The sequence below is a fragment of the Thamnophis elegans genome, chromosome 10 (genome assembly GCF_009769535.1).
Source record: "Thamnophis elegans isolate rThaEle1 chromosome 10, rThaEle1.pri, whole genome shotgun sequence".
NCBI lineage: Eukaryota > Metazoa > Chordata > Lepidosauria > Squamata > Colubridae > Thamnophis > Thamnophis elegans.
Genome location: NC_045550.1, coordinates 55,210,414 through 55,225,257, shown reverse-complemented (window position 1 = coordinate 55,225,257; position 14,844 = coordinate 55,210,414).

The following is a 14,844-nucleotide window of genomic DNA, read 5'->3' as shown; positions in this document are numbered from 1 at the left end:
TTTTTATCAGGGCAATCTGGCCTACCCAAATATGGGACGGAGCATACTGCTTCCACTTTCGCCTTTCAGCCCTAATCCAGGAGCCTTCGCAGGCTGTTGCTTTTGCGACAAACTATTTTTGTGTTAAATTTATATTTACCCACAAAGAAATAAATAAAGGGAAACTAGTATAGATCTTTGCCTAGTATATTATGCATGGGATACTATACTACTATACTGGCACATGATCAGTGACATAAAGACAAGGGTAGAGAAAGCTCGAACAGCATTCTTCAAAATGAAAAAAGGTCTTCTACAGTCATGACATAAGCCTAAGACTGAAAATTAGGCTTGTCAGATGTTACATCTTTTCTATCCTGCTCTACGGAGTAAAGAGATGCTCTCTGACAGAAAACCACTTGAAGAAACTAGAAACATTTGAAATGTGGATTTACAGGTAGCTGTTACGTATAAACTGGGTTGACAAAATCAGAAATGAGGAGATGATAAGCTACCTGGGAAAGCATTGGGGAATCACCAAAGGCATTCAAAAATGAAAGTTAGAATATTTTGGACATGTGATGCGACCCCCAGAAAAATATGGCATTCTTCACTTAATCCTCCAGGGAAAGACTGAAGGCAAACGAGGTACAGACAGAAGAAACCTAAGGGGTTTGGACAAAACTCAGCAGCACTTTTTCATGCAACTGTTGACAAAAATAGGATTGCCAACATCCGATGAGGGAAATGGCACAAGAAGAAGAAGAAGTATAGATCTATTTCAAGCTATTTAGCTCTCATCAGTTAGTCATATGCCCTTCTGGGATTCGAACCCCGGCTGCTTACATATTAGGTAGATGTATTAACCTCTAAGCCACAGACTCTCCTAGCTTTGTCAGCTATACCAGGGGTGAGATTGTTTTTTTATCAGGGCAACCTGGTCTATCCAAATATGGGACAAAGCATATGGCTTCCACTTTCTCCTTTCAGCCCCAATCCAGGAGCCTTTCAGCCCCAATCCAGGAGCCTGTGCAGGCAGTCGCTTTTGTGACTCAGTCTTGGGCTTTCTCTAAGAAGGACATATATGCTTATAAATAAATACATATATACTCTTCATTTTATAAATCATATTTTGGAAAGAAAATAAAAACTTCCAGGGGAAGTATATTGTGGTGGCACCACAGATGATAGCTTTTAATTCCAAGTCATAGAAAAATTAGCTTTTCCAATGAGTTCCTCCTATCAGTTTATGCCCAAAGCCATGCTGGCTGAGCATGATTGGGATTGTGGTCCAGTGCATCCTGGACACCAGAATGAAGAAGACTGATGAGGACCAACCCAGATTTTGGGCTGTGTGCTATGCAATGTTTATTTAGCCATGGTTTCCCTGAATTTAGCCATGCTTCCACTGGATTCAGGCTATAAATCAAAGATGGACTACCTCTCACACTACCTCTGAGGAATCATGTGCTATAATGAGGAATCATATGCTATAATGTAGACTGACTCCTGCTCTTTCACAAATTTGCAAAAATTTGCACAAATTTTCAAAGAAAGGGAAGGCCTGACTTTTTGGCCTATTTTTTCTTTTGGGAGGAGTGTCATGCCACCCATTATAACTTTATATACTGTGGTTGCCCTCTAGCCCCATCTAGTGGCCATAGAGACAAATATGCCCCACGTATATTGTTTTGAAGCTGACCCAACCCATTTTGCCCATCAGCCCATGCTCTCAAACCAGGTACACGCTGGGAAACCAGATTCCACTTGGAGAAGGCAAAAGCACATGGTCATCCAAGGACAAACCCACATCCCACACACAGAGCATCGCCGGTGAGATTTAAATTGCTTGTATTTATTAATGTTATGTTGAGCAGTAACTTAATACTGTCTACCTTGTATTTGGTTCTCATTGTATGTATCCCTATTTTCCCCAGTTTCACCATATCCTGTTCTTCCAATAAAGCATTCAGATCTGCACAAATGGTCTCTTTTATTGGAGGAGAGGTGAGTTAAGCTGCATGTCGAGCTGCACACAGACTAACGTGCAGTGGGGACAGAACAAGGAGAGGTTTTGGGTTGGTTGTTTCTCAAATTTCTCTAGTTAAAATTTCCATCCTAATCACACCAAAAGGACACTGAGAAAGAAACTGATCCCTCCCTCATCCTTAAAAATCTCTATTTACTCTCAAATATCATGGCATCTAAATTTAGCAATTTCACCGGTCAATTTTGATACTCATATCCTGGTGGCTACAGTCTTGGTTGTCTAAACCTTCCAAAAAACACTGTTAAAAATTGTGGGTGCATTTTAAGCTTGGTGGTTTTCTTGCAGATGTTTCATTACCAAACTAGATAACATCATCAGTGTTAAAAGGAGAAGTTTGTGTGTCTGCTAAGTCATATCTAAAGAAATCACATTATATATTAATGAGTTTGTCAAATTGGGCCATAAATATTCTCCAGATATATAATAACAACAAGGCACACACAAATATAACATATATTTTGGGTCTGGTTTTTGGATTCTAGATTCATTATTACTCAAAAGAACTACCTCAAGCCACGGATCAAACACACACTACACAACCACTTTAAAATCTTCATGGGGCTAGGTTATTATTTACAATATGGCAACAGAGGGAAATATTAAATCTATTAAGAATAAACTTTTGAACTGTGTTTCCTGAAATTTAAAATTAAAATTAGATTTTGTTGTGATCCTGACTGATTATTCAACCAAGCACTGCGTGACTTCTTTGGTATTTAGATCTTAGAAGAACTTTGAAATGCCAGGTGCATCACTTCACCCAACACAGTAGTTGAATATCATTGATTTATAACTTCCATTCACGTATTTTTCTGAAAATTTAGTGTGCATTGCTAGAACTGTTGATACCTGCATGGAAAGCTAAAGAGAGTTGCAGGAGACTAATTCCTGTGGAAGTGCGGCAGCATCTACAAAGGTGCTAGTACAATTTGTAAAGTAAGCTCAAGATTATTTCATTATCCAGAGTCCTATTGTGGCCTGCTAGTGGAGCTGGTGGCAGACTCAGAGAATGAGGAGGTTAGGGAAGAACACGGGCCAGTCCTGGAGTCTGGGGAAGGCTCTGATGAGTGCTTTGTGTCAGAGGCAGAGATGGGGTCAGGGTCGTCCAACAGTTATATCAGCTGCCTTCAGAGTCGGGATATCAGTAGGGCAGAAGAAAAGCTGGACCCTGTTCCCAATGTGTGCATGTGCAGAGCTGCCAGGAGAAGGGAACAGCTAAGGAACAAGGACTGACTTGGGAGTAAAGGCACAGGTGAGTGGTGAATGGCCCCTCCTGTAGGGAATAAAGAGCAGTGAAAGGAGAGGGGAGTTTGCAGGAGACGATTAGTTCAGTTTCAAGATCTGTTCCAGACTTCTTGCCAAGTAATTGCTGCTACAGCATGGTGTTTGGAAGATATTGGTCTGGCAACACTCCAAGCCTGATAAAGGTCTGTAGCTGTGAAACTTCATGAAAGACTGTTTGCCGGGACTTTGCTGGAGAGGAATTCCCTTTAACCTAGATAAAAGAGGTTTTATTCGGACGGGAAGTCTGCTTCATGCTCTAGGGAAGCCTAGATCAGAACAAGTCCTGAATCCTGTGCACATGTGAAGCCTTTCAGATCTTTCCTGTTTCTAGTTCACTTCTCCTTGCATACATAAGTCCACCAAACAGAGGCTCTTTAGAGGTGCAATCCAGGAATAGCTGTGGTTGAAGAAAAAGTCAACATACTAAGTCCAACTCTATTCAGAAACAGTCTTTGTGCAGGGAAGTCCCTAAACCCTACTCCATACATATAAAGCTGAGCAGAAATTGCCCTCTGGAATTCTTCACCAAATTCATCAGCAGAGAAATTGAATAGGCAATTATTCTGACTTTTTCCAGGAAAAAGAGACTTTCTCAAAGACAGGGCTTCCCTTAGTGATGGCAATCAAGTCACCATTGAAAAGTCCAAAATGAATTCTCTCATTATATCATTTCTTGGGGTTTAACAGAAGCATAGAAGACTGATGTGAAATAATACAGTGAAAGACAGGTCATTGATATGTAAATCAGAGAGAAATAATTGTTCCGCTCCATTCTTCATTAGACTACATTCAGAACAATGTGTCCAGTTCTGGGCACACAGGCTTAATAAAGATATTGACATAGCAAAGCATAGCGAGAGAAGCAGAGGTGGCATTCAGCAGGTTCTGACCAGTTCTGGAGAACCGCTAGCAGAAATTTTGTGGAGTTCGGAGTACCGGTAAATACCACCTCTGACTGGCCCTGTCCCCTTCTATTGTATGCCTCCCGAGTCCCACATGATCAGGAGGAATGGGGATTCTACAGTATCCCACCAAGCCACGCCCACCAAGCCATGCCACGCCCACCAAGCCATGCCCACAGAACCAGTAGTAAAAAAAATGCGAATCCCACCAGTGGGTTAGAGGCATCAGATGAGTTTATTCTGGAGAACCAAAGTTTGCAGAAACTTGAATTGTCTTCAGAAGAATATAAGAAATACTTTACCAGTCGAGATCAATTGGCCATGTAGTCCTGCAGTCTGTTCTCAGAATGGCCAACAACTGCACAGGGAAGTTCACTATTTCTCAGCAAATGGCCTTCAGAGGCAGTCACAAGTGGGTGTAATGGGTGAGTGTGAAAGAGTGGTTGTAAAGATGTGGGTGTCAGAGTTTGATGTAACAGACCCAATTCAATCAATACTCTGAGGTCTGGGGTTTCCTCAAAGCATGAGTTTATTAGGTATGTCAGTTGGTGAAACCCCAACTTTAAAAGACCTCACCCAAATCAAAACCCAAAATTATTTCCCCCACTCCCCATACCTGTCACATGGTCCAATCAGGTCACCATCCCAACTCCAGTTGGTTTCAGCCCACACCTCCCAACCTCTGGTGGGAACATCCTTGGTTCACAGGAGAAAGAATTTTATTTTGGCTACAAGTCCCCAGCTATCTCTATGCCCCCTCCCTTTCCTATAGCTCACTGTGGCAGCCCTGAAGATGCTCCTATATGGCTTCAGGGCTGACAGGTGGGCTCTATGGAGAATAGACAGGCATTATGGCGTGCAGGATCCTCCTACCACCCAGGGACTCTTTGGGAGAAAAGGTGGCAGGAGCAATTTGCAGGAACCACTTACTGTGTGGACCTCCCACAGACTTTCTTATTGACTTTGCTTATGGGAAGCTGGCATGGGAAGTTCCCTAATGGTGATCAAGATGACTGTGGGACACTGCAATGTTGCAATTGTGAGGTGGTTGCCAGACACCAAATCACAATCATGTGAAATGCTGCAACTGATGTAACTTTGAAACAAGTCGTAATCCCCATGCCATTCCAACTTTTGAATGGTCCATGAACAAATGGATGTCATCTTATCTGAATGGCCTCCATGTAAAAGATGGATAGAATTATTCATTATCTATAGACATAAAAATGGCTGTGTGTATGTTCCAGCATAATTCTGGAACCCCTCGAGCAATTTCAACCAAACTTGGTACACAGATGACTTACTCTCTGGAAACAAATACTGTGGGGGTAAGACACCCCCAACGCCCCTCAGGATGTGTGTTCTATTAAAATACAGCCTGTTGTGGCTTCTACCGTACTGCTGTAAAATGGCTTCTACTGTACAGCGCAGTGGAGTTGCCATGGTAATGGCTTCAGAGTACTCTGCAAGGGAGCTTCCTCTGGTAAGGGGGAAAATCCAACATTAGAAATTCCGTTCGGTCCGGAATTATTTTTGAGGTCAGGTGTATGGATTAGGAAAAATAAATATCCAGGCAACGCCAGGTTATCAGCTAGTTGTTCTTAAGAACATGACAGGAAACAATGATTTATTTACAAGGAAGTGCATTTCAGTTGGGCATCAGGAAAAACACCTGAACAATAAGAACTGTTCAACACTGGGACAGACCTGTCTCAGGAGGTCTTCCTTTGCTAGATGTTCTAAAGAGAATCTGAATTTTGAAAGCAAATTCTCACACAACTGAACTAGACAAAAAGAAATGAATGTTTCTGTGTGAGAAGCGAATTGTTCACAGTGGTTTCCAATGCTATTTGGATTTTTAAGCATCTGTATTCCTATACGATTATGCATTTAAACTAAAATCTTTATTGTGTCATTTAACTGGAGATTTGTGGGAAACTGTTGCTGTTGTGATGATGACATTCAAGCTCTTCCGTGAAGCTCAATCCAGATGTATGGAGGTCCCAGATCACCATGGATTCCTTTCTCCCTACGAAGAAAAGGCTACCATGAAATATTTGTTCAGTCACACAATTAAGTACAGAGTAGACTAGAATCTACAACATATTTAGATAGACAGATGTCTGCAGGGTATGCTTTTTTAAAAAAAAAAAGTCAAGACAATGGCGATCAAAACTCCACCACCTTGATTTTTTTGACTGTATCCCGTGGACACTCCTGCTGTGATAATTATTTTGAATTAAATACATAGTTCTATCAGCCCAAGCACTCTTCTTGTGCCTGTTCTGACCTAGGCTTCGGCAAAAAGCACAAAGCAGATTCCTGGTCCCGACAAAACCCCTTTTATTAAACGAATGTGAATTCCTCCCATTCGCAATCAGCAAAGGCTTGGTAAACAGTCGTTCAAAGTTGAATTTATGACCACAGACCTTATCTACCTTGGAAAGCTGCCATGTAAATATTTTCCAAACGCAGTGCTGTGCAAGGAAAGACTTGGCATAGAGTCTCTGAGATTCACGGACAGATCTTCACACTCCTGAAATGATTGAGCAAATTGTTTCCTGCAAAAGCCCTTTCTCTCCTCTTTTATTTCCTATGGGAGGGGCCATTCACCATCCACCTGTGGCTTTACTCCTAAATCGACCCTGATTTCTGAGCTGTTCTTTTCTTCTGGCAGCTCTGCACAGACACACACTGGGAACAGGCTCCAGCTGTTCCTCTGCATCACTGCTGTCTAGCTCCAAAGACAGCTGAGAACTGCTAGACTGCCTTGGCCCCATCTCTGCCTCCAATGCAGAGTCCTCATCCGAGCCTTTCCCAGACTCTAGGACTGGCCCATGTTCCTCCCCAACCACCTCACTGTCCGACTCTGCTGCCAGCTCCGCTGGCCACTGGCAGGCCACAACAGTGCCTGCTTGAGTGTTTGTGCTGCTAATGAAAAATCCAATCCCTATGCAAGGGAACAAAAGGTTATTGGCCTCACTCTAGATCAGGAATGTCCAAACTTGGACTTCAACTCCCAGAATTCACCAACCACAAGTATTAAAGTTTTCAGAATTGGACACCCCTGATTTAGATCAACATACACACATAGCATCTCCACCTGACAACTTTTACTTAAATTTTAAAAATCAAACATGGTATGACTGTTCATCACCCAGAGTCATTCATTTGAGATGGATGGCTATACAAATTGAATGAATGAACGAATGAATGAACGAATGAATGAATGAACAAATGAATGAATGAATGAGGCTGTTGAAATTACCTATAATTCATGCCAAATTTTAGCACTGTGGTCTGGTGGTCCTTAAATGTTTGCTGGGGGTCAAATGTTTGCAAATCTCAGGTCATAGGCTGCCCATTCTTGCTATAAGCAGGTTTTGGATCGTGTGAACTCAACTACAAAGTAGATACATCATGATTTATAATTTAGGATAAACCATTTATGGGTTATTTAAACATATCAATGACATATCAATGAGGTTTACAAACATGTGTGTGAATGGAAAGGAGAAGATCAGAAACACTAAAGGAACTTTCCCATTTGCAGTAGATATGTTCTTTTCATCACAAATTACAGCAAACACCTAATTTTGGCTGGGCTCGACATATTAAGCAGGTTGGGATGGATTGGTACTTTTATGGGAGACCACCAGGTTTCTCATTAGATCAGGGAGTTGTTAAAGCTTACTGGACAGCATTGTCTGCCATGATGGGGTTGGGGAATAATGAAAAACAAGACAGTGTTCAAGACAAATGCATCCCTTTATCAATGTGCATTGTCAATGCCAGTGTAACTACAACAGGGATGAGGCTTCCTTTTGCTGCTACACCTGCTATCTTGCCCTTTTGGATATCTTGGATATGGGCAATGGCAAACCCTTTGTAAGGTAAAGGTTAAGATTCCCCTCGCACATATGTGCTAATCGTTCCCGACTCTAAGGAATGGTGCTCATCTCCATTTCAAAGCCAAAGAGACAGCTCTGTCCAAAGACGTCTCTGTGGTCATGACTCAACGCCGAAGGCGCACGGAACGCTGTTACCTTCCCACCAAAGGTAGTTCCTATTTTTCTACTTGCATTTTTACATGCTTTCGAACTGCGAGGTTGGCAGAAGCTGGGACAAGAAATGGGAGCTCACTCCATTAGTGCTAGGGATTCAAACTGCCGAATTGCCGACCTTTCTGATCGACAAGCTCAGCGTCTTAGCCACCGCATCCCTCAAACCATTTGCATTTTATTGCAAAAACTATCCAAATGAAGTCATGAAGCCATAAGAAGGTCAGCTTGACTTCAAGGAGACCCACTTATTTGTACCTACCACATTTAGTAATCTAAAGGCCCTGCGAGGGAATCTTATTAAATCCTTATTATTATACCCTGATAACAACTCTGATATGTGGAAACTTTCCAAATCACACACTGAGATAGATATATCCCCTTTTCTCTCTCTCTCTCCTTTCCTTGCTAATGAATCTATCCACGGTTTTACTAAATGATATTTTTATTGCATAGTAAACCATTCTCTTTTCAGGGACCCATTTATCCTTCAAAGTAAGACTGGTGTTTGTTTTAACAAGTGTTCTTCTTTTACTTTAAAGAAACTTGCTGGAATCAAGTCTGAAAAGTTCCTACAATATTGCTGTCTCTGTTCACAACTGTTCTTCTCCCCCTCCCACTTCCGATAATTAAATGAAAACAAGCTTGAACATCACAATTAGTGGAGGAAGTAGTGGAAGAAGAGGAAAAAGAAAAGGTGACCTATGTTATCTGACTAAGAACCTCTGGGCCAATCATTCCCAATCTAGTAGCAATAATAATAGCAATAACAGTAGACTTATATACTGCTTCATAGGGCTTTCAGCCCTCTCTAAGCAGTTTACAGAGTCAGCATATTGCCCCCAACAACAATCCGGGTCCTCATTTTACCCACCTCGGAAGGATGGAAGGCTGAGTCAACCCTGAGCCGGTGAGATTTGAACCGCTGAACTGCTGATCTAGCAGTCAGCCTGCAGTGCTGCATTTAACCACTGCGCCACCTAGTAAGTTCTAGGTGAGTGGACTTCTACCCCTAGCATTCTCAATGTCTGTGCTGGCTGTGGAATTCTGGGAATTGAAGTTCAGTCTCCTTGAAATTGTCAAAGTTGGGAAGCATTGTCCTGAATCTTTCATTTCCCATTCAGATTGTGCCAAGGAAAACACTGATCTTGACCAATGGCTGTTCCACATTTGCATTGTTAAATCAAAGAAACAGAATTGGAAGGAACCATGGAGGCCTTCAAGCCCAACTCCTGTTCTGAGCAGAATCAAATTTTAGAAGAAGAACCACAGAGGTGGTATTCAGACAATTTGGACCGGTTCAGGCTAACCGGCAGCAGAAATTTTCGGAGAACCGGCAAGTAACACCTCTGGCTGGCCCCACTCTTCTGCCCCTATCATTCCCTGCCCTATATTCCCTTCTTTTTTAGCTCAGCTGACTCTTCTTTTTCACATGGCAAAGTGGATTGCCGCACCTCAGGTGAGCTAAAACCCAGCTCAGGTTACCAGCGTTGACACCAAGGGCAGTCTTTGAATGCTGTGTGAGCACAGCATGCAAAGAACGCTCTCATAAAACCCGTAGGAAAAGATTTTGATTCCCATCACTGAGAAGAACTGCATTAGTCAAAAATCAGGCATCTGATAGCATCGAACCAATTTTATTAAAAGTAAACTGTTTTTCTGTCAGAGTTTTGGCAGCGTGGCTATTATTATGAGATAAACCCCAGGAGCAAAACGCAGCACACGGCACACAGAGCCTTTATACAATTGATAGTGGTTTATATACAAATATATACGGACATATACATGGAGATAAATCCCTTACCACTCAGCTACAAACACAAGGAGAGAAATGAGACACATGATGAGAGAGAGAAACGCCCTCTAATGGCCACCTCTTAAAAAGGTAAATGACTTGTGTGGACCCTACCAGAGTCTTAAAAAATCATCCTTATTGCATCATCTTACAGTTTACAGCTTACAACCTTACATCAGCTGGCAGCTATTAAATACTCATTACCTGACATTTTCTTTTTTTTTTTAAATCCAAATTCAGATATCCTTTAAAAATATTCAGGGAAAAAAAAGAAATCCACCTTCTGGGGCAATTGGTGCCAGTGTTCAACTGCTTTTTTTAAAAGAATGTTTTCCCCAACATTCAATCAGAATCTGCTTTCCTGTAACTTAAATCCATGATCCTCTCTATCCATTATCCAGGAATGGTGGAGAACAAGTCTTGACCTTTCTGTAATATACTTTTAGGAATTTAAACAGCACTGTCCAAATTCTTCTCATTGTTCTTGTTTCAAGTCTCACGATTACGGTCTTTATGGTCTTCCATCTCTTTACCACCCAGAGTTCCTCTCAGAGAGAGACAGGAAGTTGAGAAATATGAAATATCAATTAATTAATTAATTAATTAATAACTCTGATCATCTTTGGTGCCTTTCTCCAAATATCTTTCAATTTCTCTGAATCTTTCTTAAAGTATGGTGTCCAGAAATGAACCCAATACTTGAGAAGGGATCGGCCCATAGAAAAAGAAAAAGGAATGAGTATATTTGGAGACTGGAAACTCTTTGATAAAGCTACAAACTTTAAAAAACATGCCCATAGTTATCAGATAGATAGATAGATAGATAGATAGATAGATAGATAGATAGATAGATAGATAGATAGATAGATAGATAGAGAGAGAGAGACTTCATACTACTCATTTATATTCACTTTGTAACTGACTACTTCTCCAAAACTAATAACAAAAATGTGTCACTGATGGATTGACAAAGTCTGTGTGATTTCACCTTACTTTTACATTTTAAGGAGCAAAGCACATCAATGATGGTGACCAAGGGAGTTTTCAAGAGTCTAAAGTAGTACTACTAAATATGTGAGTGTCCAGTTTGATCCAGCAGTCCAGAAAATGTTGACATTGAACTATCCAACATGGTGTTCATGGGCAGCAGTAAGGCACAAGCTAAGCTTGTTGGTCAGTCTTTTAGATTACATTTCATATTTTTAATATTTAAAAATGAAATAAATATCTGGACAGCAAAACATTTGCACCCAACATCACCTTGATGTCTTCAAAAATAAAAATGGTTGATATCTACCATTTAATGTTTTTTGCTTTTGTTTGGAAAGGCATCCACTCGTTCCCACTGCATCCCAAACAAGACAAAACATACCTGTAGATTGATAATCTACAAAAAAAATCCCATTTTTAAATAGCTAGGATTCTTTTAATCTTCTCATCTTTCCTTCATTCTGAAGATTTCCTGATGTTCTCTTGCAATGATGGGATCTTTCAATGGCTAAGAAGATCTGGTTCCACTTAGTTTTTTTCTGAGATCAGCCAGGATCAACTAGCAGCTACCATCTGTTGTATTGTCTTCTGGTAAGTGGCCATATCCACTTGTTGACTTTTTATGAGTGTTCCACAAGACTTTCATTGCTGTGCTGCTTTTCTTCTGTATTTTGTCACAACATCTGGCTTGGTAAAGGGCTCTGTAAATGCATCATGTCCTCTGCCTTTTGGCTTCAGAGGGAAAAGATGAGTTAACTCAATTTAACACCCAGCGTTGACTGTAGAGTCTGACTAACCAAAGGCAACTTTGCAGACTTGATTGTGGAAAGATGCAATTAAAATTTGGCTGAGCGAGGCAGACAAATTTAGAACTGGATCCAAATGGTGTTTCCAAATTCTCCACCAGATGTGTGGGCTGGGGAAGAGAGCATTTCTCTGAATTTATCCAGGGGAAAGAAAAATTCTCCAATTATTGCTCAAGAACAGAAATCTGACTTAAGAGTTACTGGTCAAACCATTGCTTAACACCCCCCCCCCAAGAGGAGTTGGGTCATCATGTGGCTTTCTCTTGGGATTTAATGGAAGCATAAATCCCTTACCATTTAACCCAAAGAAAAGCTGCTTATAATACAATGGAAGAAAGGACACTCAAACACATTTTTCAGTTGTGTTGTCCTTGAATAAAGGCAAGAACATCCTGCTCTGTTCAGGAACGTTCTTTCAAAATTCACTTCTTTTCTTAAAAGCATATTTTCCTCCATTCAACTGAAAGAGGGGGAAAACTTGCAGAAAAATCTTCTGCCATTGCAACAGCTGCAATTACACAATTCCCCTAACCACACTCCCTGGGAGGTACCATATCTTGATGTAGACTCTAACCAAACAGGCTGGATTGCATTACAGACTAGGCCAAGTAAAGCTAACCAGTGTTAACACTAAGGAAGCTTGAGTCCTAACATTTTTTGTTAGGACTCAATGACCTCAGTCTCTTCCCCACAATCACATTAATGTATTTTCCAGCTATCCTTGAGTTGGGAAATAAGTTGCACTGCCCACACCCAATCTTTATGGTGTTTCAACAATGGGCAGTGTTGCTGTCCTCATACAATTTAATGCAGCATAGTTTCAGGGCAATGATTGGTGGCAGCCGGTTGGCCAAGCTTTAATTTGTTTTAATATTCACTTATTTAGCCTTCATTTTTCATCATTCATTGTGGGGTCTTTTTCTGGCATAATATTGATCTTCCAATAGATTGATAGTCTTATTACAGAAGATCAATGTACCCATATCAACCACAACTCTCCCCCCAGTCTGAATGAACTGTGATTTGAAATATAAAGCAGAAAAGGCTATTTTTCTGTGCTATTATGTCTCAGGATTTTTGTTTCCCTTCTCTTTCTCTTGGGACTCGAGACACTACAAAGTTACCCCTGCACGACAACCAATCAGAATACATTTCTTACACAGGAACAGGAAGCTCTAAGGTGGGGCCCAACAGAGGGTATAAATCTCTCTCTCTCTCTCTCTCTCTCTCTCTCTCTCTCTCTCTCTCTCTCTATCTCTCTCTATCTCTGTCTCTCTAGCTCTCTCCCTCTCTCTCTCTCTCTCTCTCTCTCTATCATTCTTTCTCTCTCTCTCATACTTTCTCTTGTTCTCTCTCTCTCTCTCTCTCTCTCTCTCTCTCTCTCTCTCCAGTTTCCTCAATTAATTATTTTTGATCAGCAAAAAGCCTCTTTCCTCCTCTATTCCATATTTTTTTGTCTATTTAGGTCCCATTTGTCAGCTGGAAAGCCAGAGCCCAGGTTCAAGACCTGAGCTCCATGTGATAGGGTGAGCTCCCATTCTTGCCCCAGCTCCTGCCAACTTGGTTTGAAAGCATGCAAATGTGAGTAGATAAATAGGTACCACTTTGGTGGGAAGGTAACAGCACTCTATGGAAACTGTGGAAATGTGTTCAGACAACACTGTTTCAATGGCCTTGAAACCGCAATGAGCACCACCCTAGTGGAATAAAATCTGCAGAGAGTCCTTCATTTTTATATCTCCCGTGCAATTTTGCTCTCAGACAAATATTCACATACATAACATGATGCACACAAACAGAACAGGACTCATTCTGACAAATCGGTCGATTTTATGGGAAACTGATAATCCAATGATGGGGAGAATAACATGAATTGTGCAATGTCCAATCATTGGATGGGGAAAGAGATGTTCCCATAGCAGAAGGACCAGGCTAAGTGAAGCTCAATCATCTCATCCTATGATTCATTCCTGAGATGCCATAGATGGGATGTTTTGTATTGTGAGAATAAGGAAAACACCACTTCTAACCTGCAGCAACTTAAGATGGCTGTCAGCTGCGCCAGCTGGGATATGGTAGAAGCAATGTCTTGTGTCCATGTCCCACAAAAATATTTAGTATTTTGCTCCCTCAGCCAGGATAAGTCATTTAGTTAATTATAAACCCAACAAAATTTTTATTTAATTGATATAAAAGATTTAGATATCTTCTAAGGTTGAAAGAAACGTTAAAATATGGAAGATCACCCTAACCCCACTTCTGGTTTTCCTATAACTAGACTTCTTAACAACCTTATTTAGGTATCATCATGGTAAGATGGGTGGTAAACACATTTAATTAATAAATAAATTTAATAAGTAAAATCTATTTTAAGTGTTGCCGCTGATAGACCAATGTGAATCAGAAAACCTTCATTATCTGTTGTAGATTCACATAACTTTCAGAGACTACTTTGCCTTATGAAGTCCATAGTTTATTCTTCAGCGGGATGTGGAACATACAATCTGCTATCCTGCTCATTCCTCTCCGACTGATGAGCTTGAGATCTCCATGGTGAGAACAAAGCTAAAATCAGAATCCTATCAACAAGCACATGAATGCATGTTCTTCTCTGTTGGGTTTTGCTCTCTCTGATTTCTATTGAGAGAAAAACAGCAAGAGGTTGGAGAGGAGGAGAAGGGAGGGGAGGAGAAGGAGAGGGATGGGGAGAGGAGGAGGAGAAGAGTAGAGGGGGAGGAGAGAAGAGGAGGAGAAGGGAGGGGAGGAGAAGGAGAGGGGATGGAAGAGGAGAAGAGTAGAGGGGGAGGGGAGGAGGAGAAGGGAGGGGAGGAGAAGGAGAGGGGAGGGGAGAGGAGGAGAAGAGGAGAGGGGGAGGGGAGGAGAGGAGGAGAAGGAGAGGAGGAGGAGAGGAGATGGTGGAGGAGAGGAGGAGGACAGGGGAGGTCAGGGGAGTGGAACGGAGGAGAGGGGAGGGGAG